The 15,595-nt window shown below is 39.3% G+C and overlaps 1 protein-coding gene and 1 non-coding gene across 2 annotated transcripts in view; one reads left to right on the top strand and one right to left on the bottom strand.

Annotated features, from left to right (window-relative positions):
- The window catches only part of dyl (dusky-like), a 110,722-nt gene that overhangs the window by 66,195 nt on the left and 28,932 nt on the right, over nucleotides 1-15,595 (top strand). The gene's annotated exons all lie outside the window — the stretch shown is intronic.
- On the bottom strand, nucleotides 5,575-5,656 carry TRNAI-UAU (transfer RNA isoleucine (anticodon UAU)). The gene has a single exon. It is a non-coding gene; the product is annotated as a tRNA-Ile (tRNA).

Raw genomic sequence — 15,595 nt, 5'->3', positions numbered from 1 at the left:
AGAACTGTGCTGTGGCTGCCCGATGTCAATTGATCAATTTAGATGGTCAAGTTTTGAACCCACCACAGCATGCTTTTGGCGCTACTGTATATGGACGATCAAATGTAAAATACTGTGGCAGCCACCGATGTCAATCATACAAGGTCAGGAACAACAGGCAGCTTGCTAGTGTTAGAAGCAAAAATGTTGTAAACACAGAACCTTATTATTTTTACATGTGAAATTGCGAAGTGTACCAAAAAGGACGTTACAGGGATGACCGCCGATTTGCTCACGTTCCTTCGATGTCCGGAAACAGTTCTATCGATTGTTTCACACTCAAGTCATCATGTGACGTAAGCATCTAGTCGACGGGTTTGGAAATTGCAGCTGTTGTTACCTCTACCGCTGTATGTGCTCCTGTCATCGTCAACTTAACGATCTCAAGGAGACACGGGTACTGTACTCTTCTCGACCAATGACAGTATGATTGATGGTAAGCTCCCATCTAGAGTTATGTACTTTAACTAATCATGTGTGTCTTACTTCATGCGTGAAGTTAACGATTTACTTTGTTGGGATCATAGTCAGAACTCCTTTGAATTTTTCTCCGAGTATTTCTCATTTTTTTTAGGAATAATTCAGTATTTCTTAGTAATTTTAAAATTTCAATAAAAGATTGTTCAAATCATTTTAATTGCCAATCCTCAATTAAACTTCCAATAATTAAGGAGCATTCGTACTTCTCAACAATATCCAAATGAAAATTGCTTAAAGTGTCAGAATCCTAAAAATCTTTCTAAGTAGAAGAATCATGAATATTATTATAAGCCCGTAATTTTAAAACAAAATTGTTGTTCAAATTCTAGGCCTTTGAAAAAATATGGAGATCCCAACCTTCAGAAAAATATTGCATCGGAAGAATTGTTTTAAATCATGGTCAATCGAATGGAATTGACCAATGAATACCGAATGATTTGATTTATTTTCATCTTTAAGATCTTTAAGACACGAACAATCAACACCTGCATACTCCTCACTTGGCATTTATTTAACTTAGCTTATTACATAACGGGGTTTGGGAGGGACCATCACGACACCCGATTGCAACGATTTGGACAGGGAAACTGCAATTGCAAACTTCCTATCGTTAACATTTCGTGGAGTGAGGGCGGGCCATTCTTTCCCACTCATTGGGACATCCTCTCGTACCATGGCCCGTATTGCAACTTCTTGCAGAATCTTATCACTTTGGAAAGAGATTCTCATAAATTCTGCTGTTTTCGCGCAAGTTTCTCTGCTTACGGGTCCGCCCCTCCGTTTTTGGCCCTTCATACAATGGTAAATTGAAAGCAAACTGGTGTATAACTTGATCAAGTCAGACGATAAGGACAGTCCACTGTCTGATGGCTGTGCCCTGTAACAATTAGTGTTTCCTTTACGGACATACATACATACAACCCCCAAGCTCGAAGAACTTCGTAAAAGTTATATGAAATCCATAAAAAAAATCTATGAACGGAGGTTTTAAGGGGTCAAGCCTACCTTCGAGCTAAAAAAAAAGCGAAATTTTGGGATTTTTTTCTCGGAAGGTAAGCGACATACCTATTTCAAATCGGTTTTCACACATGATAGTTTCAAGTCCTATTTAGATCATAAATACAAATTGAATATTAAAAGTAAACTTTGAATCTTATGAAAGAAAATTTCCATTTTTAAGCCAATCATCGTATCATATACGAAACCAAATGGTTATTGGTTATTGCTGAAGGAATAATAACGATAAGTTATAAGTAACAACTGATAGACCTTATTTTCTGATTCGGAAATCTTATAACATTTTTTACATTTTGAGCTAGTCGAACATTTTTATTTTTTTAGACTAAAATGAAATTGAAAGTTCAAGAAGATTTCAAGCATTAAGCCTGCAACAGGTATTTTGAAAAAAATATATTAATTAAGTTGATTTTTAACCGGGTGGCCATATTGGTGAAATTACCCACTTTCCCCTAATATATTTCCTGGTGGTGTTTGTTCCCCAGGATGCCGCTCCCAGGAAGAGACCTTTTTAAAAATAAGTTCTACGGTGGCCACGCTGGCACGAGTAGAAATTATCTGAAATCAAAAATTTCAAAGGGGTGCATTAACAATGAGTCAATTTAGGCGGTCATCGATGGATTTATAATATTTTTTTTTCGAGACGTATTGTTCAGAAATAAATTCAAGAAATTTCAATAACAATTCCAAGGGAATTCTTTCTAAAATTCATAAAAAAGTAAACGAGGGTGACGCGATTGGTATAGATGGCATACAGCGACTCACGAAACGCAACTGAATCCGATCAGTAGTAGTCCGGCTTCTTCCTCCTTATTCGGTGAATGGATGCTCATGTGGACTGCAGCTCGCTGCTTGCGGGCAGCGTTTCGTTGTGAAGGTATTGGAGAACAATGTTCAACGCCACGCGCTGAAAGTACTGCTGCTGATGGCGACCGACTGGACACCACCACTCACGATGATTGAATAAGCACCTTTCGGTGAGACCGGATGGAGTTCGATTTTGAAATGTGTTGCAACAGTTGGATATTTGTGTAATTTTCAATAGTGACCTATTGAAAATTGATTAAGTGTTCATTTTATCAGATTGGTAGAAAAAAATCCATCCCCAATTGAAAGAGTTATAGGTAGTCAAAACCTGACCACTTTTCGTGACGCGTTCGATTTTGGTTTTTTTTAATTGCAATATGTTGCCAAAATACGTAATCCTACATCAAAAACACGATGCTCTACGTCGGCGTGAATAGCTTCCAAGCTTGCAAGTCACTTGAAATTATTGGCAGCAATCCTTAAGTTTAAACTTAATTTTCGTTTTCGTGATTCGCTATTCAAGGTCATTCATAGGAAACTTTTAAAATATCCTTAAATATGGGATAAGTTTAATTTGATTTTGTGGGCAATGAAATTTTGACGAAACGACACTATTATCCGTTCTCAAAAATGAAAAAAATTAATTTAAACACTTCCAAAAGAATCCTTCCAAGAACAACTTTCTGATCAACTACTTTTCTTCGCTGGAACTCCGGAAAAAAAGGCCTTCCCCAAACAGAGCAGAACATTTTCACTTTCATATCACTTTCTGCGAAAGGCACAGCATCGACGGAGAGAAGGGTAAACCCTTCTTTTAGCCAGCCAACCAGACACCCAGACCCAGCTGCTTCTCGACAGAAGAGAGGCTTGCGTATCCGTTTTCTCGGAATGGAAACTAGGTCATGATGTAACTGTATATATCGTCATCACCACCACCGGGACGGGGCGACGGACGAAGGCAGTTGTTGAGCTTCTTGGACGGCAGGAACATCGTACGCCTGAACCGCAAATGATCTGCCATCCGTGATCAACGAACCAGACTGAATGGGCAGAATAAGCAAGTGGGCATGACGGGGTGTTGTGGGGATTGTTGGGTCTGGAATAGCGTTCTCTTTGGTCCGCATTTTCCTTTATTGCCTTTTTGCCTCTCTCGTGACGATCGTCGATCGCTGTTACGTATACCCTCGTATACCTACCTACTATGGGAGCCGACACAGTCCCCTCTTGTCCGTTCCTCTTCTTGAAAGAATTATGTGCACGCTATAGGTACCGTGTGCCGCTGCTGCTTAGGTTAAGTGGGGAACAGGGATCCGCCAATAAAAAAAATAACTTTCGCTTATTTTCCCTTTCTTCGGTGGCGCAAGAGCTTAGGGTGCTTGCAATAAAAAGAGATTTGTGAATGCGAGTTTATAGCGTTATGTCAGTGCTAACATTTGAAAACGGCACAAAAGCCATTTGTAAACAAATGGTTTGTGGGCCCTTTACTCACTACTTGAAGTACACCCACGCGACACAACAGCAACATCGGGTAGGGGAAATTTTCCCCTTCCTGACGATGCTGTTGGTTTGCGTGGGCGTTCTTCGGGTAGCGAGTAAAGGGCCCACAAACCATTTGTTTACAAATGACTTTTGCGCCGTTTTCAAATGTTAGCACTGATGTTAACTAAAAATGCTGAATTTAAATATTGAATCATTACCACATAGTATTATTCATGTCTTTCTTTTTATTTTTCAGGTATGTCGGTAGCAACATTATGGATATAGAACTCAAATGCTTGTTTTCTTGAGGTAAAGTAATAATCTAGTTGGAGACTTTGTATAAAGTGGATCAAACAGGCGAATGAAATTTAAAGTGAAGTGTTGGAATTATCTGAGCAGGTAAATTAGGTAAAAAAGTTGTGCTCTACGTTAAACAGACTCCTGAATTCGAATAAATCGCAGATTTTTAGCGATAAGCCCAATCTTAAATCCACAGACCAATATTAGAGCCATTTCCCCTAACTGATGATAGAAAATTTCACGAAAGTTAGCATTGTTCAAAAGTTTTTTCATTATTTATTTATTTTTTTAATAAAATTTGGAAAAAAAAACATTAAGTGTTATTTAAAAAAAAATATTACTATTTTTACTACGCATATTTTATTAGAAAAACCATATTATTTCGTACAAATTTGTTTCATATTTCATTTCGATTTCCATGTATTGATAAATATTATGTCATTTTGAAATTGTTTGCATGATTATTAATGGAAGAATTGTTTTAAAATTAGATTTCCAAGTGAAAATAATTTTGAAAAATATTGTTTTTATTCTTTATAAATTAAATTGGTGTTGTTTAATTATTTCAGAGTATTCCAGATTTTTCCAGATTTTATATTTTTAGTGGACTAGACTTCCCTGAAACTGACTTGGTGTCTGGCATGGGTGAAGAGTAAAGAGAGATAGCAACCTTATCTAGGGGAAACAGTCCTATTGTTGCGGTACGTTAGAAGCGTTAGAAGCCTATTGCTGTGTATGGAGGTCTCCATACACATCAATAGGCTCCTAACGCTTCTAACCTATCGAAACTATAGGATTGGTTCCCCTATCTCTTTTTAATAAAAACGATGTGCAATTTAGCGTCGAGTAAACTCACAGCTGAAATTTCACATGTGATGAGTAGTTTTACAGTATCAAAGGAGCTTGTAAAATCAATATCAAGCATAATATTTTGATCCAATATCACGCGTGATATTGAGAACGAATGAGCGCAAAAAAATATTACTATGTAAATGATTATGCCTCACAAGGCGTGAAACGATCGTTCATGCACTTATACATGAAGCCACCCATTCGCGACTACGAAACATGGCGGATATGCAATTTTCACGCAAAGATTCACACTTTGCTACGGGATTTGTCAGTGGAGTGACCATAAGAAAAAATCCGTCATATTTCACGCACCCAGTGACGTTTACTTATGGGATTTCCATAGAAGTAAAGAGTTACGTAGAATTACGGAAATACGGGGTTGCATCAATACTTGGGCATTCAGAGAAGTCTACACGATAAGTTCGTACACAATTATAGAGGAATCCTTCGAATAGCGGCGGGTGGTGCCGTCCCGCCCTCCGCAATTTCTTGGCTGCCTTCCACCAATCAATTGACTTGATTTTCTATGACCAGATAACGCTAGAATGTTTTCAACCCGGATCGACTCCAGGGGAATGAATCAATTCAAAAAGTATAATTCGCTATGGACAGGATTCGAACCTGCGCGGGCAGAACCCAATGGAGTATAAGTCCATCTCCTTAACCACTCGGACACCACAACTGCATGTTTTGTTTTTTGCTTAAGAAGTACCAACGACTATTTTCTAAGATTTGGAAGCTACACTGTACCAAAACATCATGCTCTGTTCGTATAAATCCTCCCCTGAACCCTCCGACCATTCATATCCCTAATAAACAAATACCATAACCGAAAAATAACATAAATAGTAGAATTTTTCCACGAATGGTTTGGGTGATACCCCGAACACGTCGTTAAGCATAATAACCATAACAATTTTATTAGAGATCACAATCGCTTTTGCTTTTGATAACTGCAACCGGATGGCGGTTGTTTTGAAATCATATGATGTTCCTTTCGAATACAGGAGGAAAATTAATTCGAGAAGAGAACGGAGCTTCAATTGAAATACGCTCTTGCAGAATGTTCCCAATTTAAAATGCATATGGCATTGGTTCATACTATAGATACTTTAAATCCCATTGATAAGCGGATTCACGCCAAGTTTTTTTTTTGACAACCATGAAACATAAATGCTCTTCATTGCTGACATTCAGACATTAGAAGAACGAAGAGTGTTCATCCTGAACAGGTTTAGAGCCACCTGTTTGAGATCAGATCAACAGATCATTCGTGATCTTGCACATTCGATTAAGTTATATTCGTAGTTAGGTAGGTTGTCATTTTTTTTTAATAGAGTTCTTAAATTTTGAAAAAAATATCTTAATCTACACATCATCTTAAAGAGCTTCTATTTCTGAGTATAACGATATTTTTTTTCTTTGAAACCAATGAACTTCCATCTCGATTTTTAAATCAAGATTTAAAGCAAAATAATAACTTCACTGTTTGCCACAAAACTAACAAACAAAGCGGAGACGAGCCAGCCAACGGCTGAAAGTCTCCTTAATAAAGATATAAAAAAAAAACTAACAAATTGACAGCTCGCTCCCGTGCAAAGTCCCACCGAGGGGCGCTAAGGTGGTGTTTTTCGCTAATGTAAACGCACTTATTTAAAATAGTTCCAGCGTACCCAAATTGATGAAATTTTTAATTTTGGTTTCATTTACCACAATACCCTTAAAGAAACCAATTTAAACTAAATAGGCCTCCAAGGGGCTGTAAACTAGTTGTTATTCGAAAAATATTATGAAATTATTCAAATCCAATCCAAATCTAAATATGAAGAGCCCTTTAGGCTAAATCAATTGAAATGTAACAGCAAGTGTAACACGGTAGAGGAAGTTTACTCTACCAATGGAAGACTTTTACATCCATGATGGAATGGCTGTTCATGGCTATTCATTATTGGAATGTATAATAGATAAACAATCGATTATGAAGTTCTTGCTTGTCATACTATTCGGAAATGTTCGTCCTCTGAGCGCAGTATGTTTTTACAGCCAATTTTCAAATAAACATCATCCTTTATTTGGATAATAGTCATATATATACTCATTAGCCTACGGCGAATTCAACCAATAACGCAATCATACAAAATTCGATGGGCTCGAGCAATGCAATAATCATTTGAAGTATTGCGGATGTTTTCGCTCAGTGTAGGGAAAATCTTGCCCGAAGGCGATGACACGGTAACCGCAAAATAACCAATAATTACCACAAGGTAAGCTTTTGGAGGGAAACTGGGACTACCCATGAAATGAGTAAAATGTTACCCATTTACGAGTAATTAGAACTACAAAAATTAGCAGTAAGAATGTGTTCCAGTAGATAATGGTAAACGTCCCAAACGCACACTAGTGGGTGCATCGCCGTGTAAAGTTGTTTATTATATTCCTCTGACTAACCTAAACAAATTATGAAATTTGATCTGTTAAAATGAGTCTAACAGCGATTTGTTATGTATTTTCCTCGGATTTTCACTAACACGCTCTCACATATCACACCAATACAAGCGGACGTGAAAGTCTCTATTGCCGAGTTAAATTTAACTCGTAATTAAAAGTGACATTTCGAAAGCTAATTTCAATGTTCGAAAATCCCTGCGTTGACGATCGACCGGTTTTCGAACAGAACTCAGCTACAGTCGTTAAAATTTACCTTTTTGGCTGTCAAAAATAACCACACTCGAATAGCAGGGTTATTCGATAACTTTCACTTTCAATCTGACACTTTCAACTACTAGTTAAATTTAACCCGGCAAATGGGACACAGCTTAAGTATTAATTTATGTGTAACAATTATTCATAAATGGGTAAAATTTTAACTCATTTAATGGGTAGCCCCAGTTTTCCTTGAAAATACATACTTTGGAGTCAATATTGAGTATTTACAGTCAGTATTGGGTATTTTACAGTTACCGTGAAGAGCTCTCCAAGCATAATCTTACTAATACTAATGCAGGATTTTGACAGTTCTCACAGCAATACATAGAAACGCTAGATAACTCCGTTGAAATTCCATAGAGATTGCTGACGTTTGTCGTACGTAGTGTGCGTCACGTATACGTATACGCAAAATGTTTTCATCGGGAAAAAAAACTTCATAGCGGAAAATTTTCCCGATGAAAACAAATCACTTACACAATCATACTTTAGCAATCTCTATGGAATCTCCGTTGGCCGCATTGGAAATCTCCCCCAAAATACTTCCGCAAGATCCTCCACCAAAAACACAAGAAAATGCCGTAAAGATTTCCTGGTACTTACGTTGGCACCACCGAAATCGAACGGAAGCTTCTCTAACGTGAACGCGAGAAAGCTTCGTCAAAACTCCGTGGAACGTCCACTGGCAGAATCGGAAACTTCCGCCAAAATTGTGCAGAACCTCCTCCACTGAGAACGTGAGAAAACTCCGTGGAAATTCCCTGAAACCTCCGCTGGCAGTATCAGAAATTGCCACCGAAGCCGTGTGAAACCTATGGCCCATAAAAAAAGCGACATTTGTATGGCCCTAAAGCCCTACAGTAAAAGTATGGACGTCTGTCAAAAGTTGTTCCAATCTAAAACGCTGGCCAGACTGGCGAGTTATAACATGTTATAACGGTTGTCAAATAATTGCAACACCGAAAGCACCATCAAGATAGCGCTATAACATGTTATAACTCTGTAGTCTGAACGTACTATAATAGTACGTTCAGACTACAGAGTTATAACATGTTATAGCGCTATCTTGATGGTCGCTGGCCAGACTGGATAGTTATAACATGTTATAACGGTTGTCAAATAATTGCAACACAGAATCCACCATCAAGATAGCGCTATAACATGTTATAACTCTCCCGCATAAACAATAACCATAAGATGCGCCTAACCACTAATTCGAGATATCATCCCAACTTTATGTGGTATGGTCACACCATCTAAGATATCGTCAGTATATGGTACCCGTTTATTAGGGCTGTAGTCTGAACGTACTATAACCCCCAAATGTACCCTTTGCTCGACTGGAACAGCTTTTTTCAGTTTTGTGGTGACAGTCGTCCATACTTTAACTAGAGAGCTTCAGTGAAACCTCGTCCGCCAAGAACGCAGGAAACGCCATAGAAATTTAGCTTTTTATGGGCCATACTTTAATTATTTACCTACATCATGTCAGTAGCCGCAATGTAATAGTCAAACCTAATCCTGGTGGATGAACCCTTAATCAGGACAAGGAAGAATTTCGAGAAGACGAGAAAATCCGTTGAAACTTCCTGGAACTCCCGCTGGCAACATCCGAAATCGCGTGGAACCTCGCGAGAGAACGCCGTTGATATTCCCTGGAACTTCCGTCAGCAACATGCAAACGCTTAACAAGTATCGAGCAGAGTCTCCTCCGACAATGCGTGGAAACTCCATGAGAACCTCCGTTGGCAGCATCTGAATTTTTGAGAGGAGTTTTGACGTTTTTGCATGTTCACGGTGGAGAGGATACCACCGACAAACCGACATGAATGATCATACAAATTACAAAGAAATTTCTGATCAAAGCACAAAACTGACATCTGCCGCCGTGTTTGCGGCAAATATTTATCCTAGCCACGGACACGCGTACAAAATTTATGAGTTGGTTCATGTCTAATCGATTTCGAACAAATTATTTTTATCTAGATAAAACATTTCTATGGTTTTGACAGATGGGATCGCTGCACATTTGAATCGGCCGTTATGGATTCTCGATCAAGAGTTAAGTTTAAATTTCATGTCGGTTTGTCGGTGAGGATACCACACGATTTCGGCGGAGATTTTTTATGTTACTGAGGAGTTTCAACGGTGTTTTCACATATTCACGGTGGAGAGGGTTCCACGAGATTTCAATAGAGATTTTCAGTGCTGCCAATGGAGGTTCCGCACGTTAAAAACCGTTCCGGTATTCGTGATCAAACAATCTCTATAGCCTGAAATGCTAGTTTATTTGAATTCATGGCTTATTTTCCGTAAAGGGCCACCCATATGGACGAATGCATCGATGAATGTTTACTAAAAAATAACACTAAATGTTCATTATTAATGAACATTGCCCTGCTCTCCTGTCAAATTTCCATCAGTGCATGAACTCAAATCCGTCGGTGCAGTCGTCTATTAGATTCGTTTGTGTTGACGAAAATTCAACAGGAGAGCGGGGCAAGTTTATTATAAATGAACTCAAATTCAACGGTGCACTCGTCCATAAGCCGGTTTGTTCCAGATCTTGTATGGTTGACGACATCGGTAGCGTTCCACATGGGCTTTCTATGCACACTCACACTGTCATAGAATGCTGCCTATCTTAACTGCATGCAGAAGATGCCTTCTACCGCTAGGTGCGCTAGTGTTCGCCAATGGAAAGTGGAGCCACTTTCTGATCCGAAGTTCCCCTTCTGTTCTGTGATCACATGCAAAGCTGCCGTTGTTCTAGAATTTATCCTTACAGAGTGCTTGAACCCTTGAATAGTGTGTTGATTATTACTGAATGCAGCTGAGCCGTATCACCGGAATGGTGGTCCGACACTATTCCAGTGGCAGGCGTGTGTCATCAAACCACCCGTAGCCTCGAAGAAAACTATTCCATATGCTGGACAGATACCTGCTGCTAGTTTGTGGTGTGGGTGAAACCTGCATCAAGTCTCGCGTTTTCGGTGGAGGAGGTTCTGCTCATTTCCTGTGGAGATTTCTGATATTGCCAACGGGAATATCGACGGATTTTTTTTTTCCGCCTGCTCGGTCGTTGAGCTTCTGGTATAATTTTGTCGAGTCAGGAGTGTAGATTTCAGCGAACCGCAAAAAAGGAGAAGACATTTCATGCATGCATTGGTCGCATTGGTAGAAGCTGTCACTTAAGTGCACCCCACACGACACACTGCCACTGAGAATAACTCAGAAAGAGAGTCACTTTTACTCAGAGTTATGAAGAAATTTCTAAACACTGCAGGAACTCAGCGCTGACGGCGCTGAGAACCTGCAGTTTTTAGAAAATTCTCATACAACTGAGTAGAAGTTATTCTCAGTGGCCATACAGAAGTTTTGTCAATTTTTTCATGTCAATATAAATTTTCGGGGGGTCATCTATACATTGCTCCTCACTAACATTGTTCTATCCGATGGAATACTCTGAGTCAAATCACAACCACCTTGACTAAAGTTGCCGAGGAACAGGCCCCATCTGCTGATACGGTCAAGCAGAAAGGAAATATTGAAACATGATCTCAAACTTTTTTGATTTGGGTCAATATGTTCATCAATATTTTCGTCGTCAATATTTGCATCAATATTTTCGTCGTCAATATTTGCATCAATATTTTCGTCGTCAATATTTGCATCAATATGATTGTCAATATTTTTGAGCATTGACAAAAAATTCTGCCCGTGTGGTGTTTGCTTTAAAGCTACACGTAACAAAAGTGTGCTGAGAAAATGCATTTAAATTTGTTGTGTTCTTGATATAATAATGCACCTCAAGTGACCTCCCTCTAGTTGTAGATTTAATACATTGAGACGTTATTGAACATTGCTGTCTTGTGGACCGTACACGATGGCTTTTATTGACAATAATCGTATTGTCAATACATTTTATATTGACGTCAATACATCGGTATTGACAATATTTCTGTATTCACATCATCAATATTATTGTCAATACTTGTAAGTATTGACAATATTTCTTACCGTGTGGGGTTCGCTTCTGATTTGTCGTTATGTTTTGGTGACATTGGTAACTGATCATGTAGGGGAAATGGCTCTAATGTTGGCCTATGGATCTAAGATTGGGCCCATCGCTTAAAATCTGCTATTTATCAATGTTATCTAGATGAGCGCGTCATTGGGACGTTACTAATGGATATTTTTGGTTGCTGAATTTATGTATGGGCCGAAATTAGGGACACTTAGGCCGACATTACCTGCATTTCCCCTACTATTCCTACTAAAAAATTCCATACCCGAACGATAACCCAAATTATTGAACTATTCCTCAAATGGTTTGGATGATACCTTGAACACGTCGTTAAGCAAAATAACCATACAAATTTTATTAGGGATGTTGATCGATTTTTCAAACTTCAAATTAAATACAAATATCACAGAATCGTCTTCCAATAAGCACCCTACATTTCCTTTATTAATGAAGAATAACTTCACCAACCGTGTGAAAACCCTTTCATGCTATGCAATCAGAAACGAGATAAAAAACTGGACGAAAATCCGACCAAATCTTCCGACTCGCAAGCTGATCGACCAGTTTCACGTTTAATGAAGTGGAACGAGAACGAGGGCCGTTTTTTTTAATCTCCCGTGCTTTCGGGCAACGCAACGAAACACAACAACGATGTCGGTGGGTGTGAGGTAATATAGCAGCACACCGCGTTGAACAACATCGGAAAGCCGGGAAGAAAGCCTTATTACGATCAGCGACCCGGTACGGCGGTCTGGCTGAGCAGCATCACTGCCCGGCAACCATGGGGAGAGGATGAGGGCACTGTATCGTAATATCCGGTTGTTCGTAATTTGCTTTCTTTTCATATACCTACTAGGTATTACGAAGGGGAACGGGCAAAATTATTTTGACTTTGCGACTAAATGGGTGGTTTGTGTGTGGGAAGATTGACTGAAATCGAAAGTTTGACCATGGTGGGATTACGTAAGAGTGTTGTTGGAATGTTTCGAGACAGTTATTTGGTATTACCTATAGGTAATAGTAAAGTAGAACCGGACTGAACTCAACGCCAATCGTTTTGAATATTTTCGTTTTTAAATGTTGTTTTGATTCGCTATGAAAGTTTGACAGATCAAATGAGGGGTTCGTGGATTTTCCTAAGTTTCGAGGGGTGCATCGATTAGCTTGGGCAGAGAGTACCAGAGCTGAGCCAAAAAGTTAAGCACGTTTCTTCGAGACCTTCTGGTCTTCGAGTTACCTCTATGGTATATTAGTCTAGACCAATCGCCAAAATCCCGAACCTCAATTTGACGCCCAATTGCCCAAGCTTGACAAGACAATATAGCTCCAGCTGTCAGCACCAATTACAAAGCTAAACTCACTGGCTGCTCCACCGCATTCATCGTGCTGCGAGCGCCCGCACGCATAGTCCTCCAGCCACATATGACAACGTGTGCCGATTATGGATCTTAAATGGTACCATTTCACGATGCCAAAAAAAAACGCCCATTTCTTTTACATTCGTCAGCGACACGCGAGACAATCGACTAAGCGGCTCACCAATCAGCCTGGCTACAGTTTCCAGATTATGTTTTATACCTCTTAGGTTTTATGCTACTTTCGGGAGAACTGAAACCCCATTTTTTTTTTGGCGCGAAGATCTGTCAGGTTTTCCTTTTTTTCTTATTCCGCGACCATGAATCGATGAGGGTGAAAGACAGGGCGGGAAGGAGGTACCTTGACAGCTTTTGAACCTTCCGCTTTTGGAGTTTCAGTTTCACAAAAATACTGTTGGATCATTGAGGGATACCGACAAAAAAGAAAGGTGGAAAACAATACGCCCTAGGCGGATTGAATTTTGTTTTTGGCTTATTCACTTTCGCTTTTTGCCTTGCGCGGTGGTGAATTTGATCAAGATTTGGATAGGGGAAGACGGTACTATTTAAAACCATCTTTTAACCTTTTAACCCTTTGTCAGTACCTACAAAGTAAAGCTACATTCATAGCGAAAATCCTTCAAAACGTGTTTTAAATAAAATTCGAAATGTGTCTCAACAAAAAGCAGGCATATCAAGAAGACTTTGGCATGCAAAAATGTTAAAGAAAAAATCGTTTTGATGAAGAATCAAGATTGAAAAATTGCCTGGAGTTATATTGACAAAGGACAAAGGGTTAAAATACAAGCAGTCTCACAAGGTGCTGAATGGAAATTTGCACATATAACAATACCTTTAAGGCACAAGCGCAATGAAATCCAAAGCGGAACAGCAGTGGCAGCGGAAAAGCCCAATTTGAGCAAGCCTACTTGTCGGATTGAAAACTAGTTGGAACCAAATAGAGTTCCGTTGGGCATCTAGATGTTATTTCAAGAGGCACATGTGAAAAGGGCATACAAGCTTTTATTAAACAAACCTTTGTAGGCCCTTTCCTCGCCAACTGAGGGTCGCCCACGCAAACCAACAACATCGTTGAGAAGGGGAAAGTTTCCCCTTTTCGTTGATGTTGATGGTTTGCGTTGGTGCCATATGGGTGGTGAGAAAAGGGTATAAGAAGGTTTGTTTACAAAAAGCTTATATGCCCTTTTCACATGTTGTTCTTGATTTGTGACAACTCTCAAACTTGCCATTTCCGCCCACATTGCATTTGGGCCATAAGGAATTAACGAGGGGGCGACACATCTAAATCTTATGTCTAGTTGCTCAAAAAAACTCACAATAGCGAATCAATCTTCGAAAAATCTTCTTTCATTTCTCGCATCTACTTGCATCGAACATCATATTTTTGCGGAATCGTCATCAATATTCTTTATATCTACTCAGCGTGCGCGCATCTAGCCACATCAAAACACAATCTTTCCTGAATCGTAGGTAGAGTCGCCCCCCTCGGGAATTAGGCACAGCTCAAGTAACAATAAGGATTCAATCATGATTGAAGAATGCTTTAAAAACTAGATAAAACATGCAATGTTACTTAGGAGGCAAACAAACATAACTCTATATATGCTGTCAATCGCGAGATCAATCGTTCACTCCTGCCACACCGGTGGCACGCATAGTCAGTTACTACCGCCATCTGTTGAACCCCCTTCTCAAGTAAGCACCAAGCCCATTAATAGCTCGATAAGGGCCCTTTTTGCAATATAAGGCTGATATACGGCTTTAAATTGTTATATTAGCCTTATATAAGCATTATATCACACTTTTTTCATTGATGGGATTGATGGTTACTTGAGTACCCTCAGATGTTGATATTGTTTTATTAGCGATGTTTTACAAACGAAAATTTTATTTGTTGCACACTTGGCGGATCAGATTTCCTTGGCTGGAACTTGAAGCAGTTAATCGAAGTCCTCAAATCAGCTTTCCAGCTGATCAGTGAAATCAGTAAGAAACTGTTCAGTCACGTCTTTCACAGGCATTGTTGGATCAAATTATTGATATATTTGATGTTTCTGCTGGATGGAACGAAAACAGCCCTAAGGGTTGATCCATATATTATGTCACGCTCCAAGGGGGGAGGGAAGGGTTTAAGATTTTGTGACAAGCAATGCATTAGGTATAGGAAAAACGTCACGATAGGGGGGAGGGGGTAATTTTTTGCTCGATTTAGCATGACATAATTAATGCATGGGCCTTAATAGAAAAAAAAAACCTTATCGTACTTAACGACATGTTCAGGGTATCATCTTGAATATTTGTGAAAAGATTTTACCATGCATTCGTTCATGATTTCCTTTTATTAGTGAGGCGCCTATGACCACGTAGTACCACAGAGGTAACTCTAAGACCAGAAGGTCCCGAAGAAACGAGCTCAACTTTTTGGCTCAGCTCTGGTACTATCTTCGGTCCCAAGCTAATCGATTCACCCCTCGAAACATAGGAAAATCCACTAACCCCTCATTTTATCTGT

The sequence above is a fragment of the Ochlerotatus camptorhynchus genome, unplaced genomic scaffold (assembly GCF_037179485.1).
Source record: "Ochlerotatus camptorhynchus isolate MF236.1 unplaced genomic scaffold, CSIRO-AGI_Acam_v1.1 ptg000130l, whole genome shotgun sequence".
Taxonomy (NCBI): Eukaryota; Metazoa; Arthropoda; class Insecta; order Diptera; family Culicidae; genus Ochlerotatus; species Ochlerotatus camptorhynchus.
The sequence above is the reverse complement of the archived record's forward strand: the minus strand, read 5'-3'. Positions and strand labels throughout refer to the sequence as shown.